Genomic DNA, 453 nt, shown 5'->3' with positions numbered 1-453 from the left:
CGTGTGCTCTTCCGATCTGCAGTTCACAGCTTTCGAAAGAGTGAATCTTTCCCTTTAATTTGCTTTTTTGTTAAGCGTTGTACGATTTTTTTTCACCGAGTTATTCAACATTAAAGCAAAAATGGTCCGTTTTACTTCAATATTGAATAACTCGGTGAAAAAAAATCGTACAACGCTCAACAAAAAAGCAAATTAAAGGTAAAAATTCACTCTTTCGAAAACAATAAACTGCATTTGCATGCGATTTTTTATTCGCGCCATGAAACTTGTCAAAGTTTGTAAAAAATTTTGAGATTCGTCGGGTCTCCTTTTCTATCCGTGTAATTCCATGAAAGATCAGTAGAATCGTTTTCTTAAGTATTGATTTGGAAAGTAGAGATTTCAAGCTGTAAAATGCTTTTTTGATCATCTCGATACGATCATTTTTGATGAAGTTACACTCTCTTGAATTTA

The sequence above is a fragment of the Wasmannia auropunctata genome, unplaced genomic scaffold, assembly GCF_000956235.1.
Source record: "Wasmannia auropunctata unplaced genomic scaffold, wasmannia.A_1.0 LD336078.1, whole genome shotgun sequence".
In the NCBI taxonomy this organism is placed as follows: domain Eukaryota; kingdom Metazoa; phylum Arthropoda; class Insecta; order Hymenoptera; family Formicidae; genus Wasmannia; species Wasmannia auropunctata.
The sequence above is the reverse complement of the archived record's forward strand: the minus strand, read 5'-3'. Positions refer to the sequence as shown.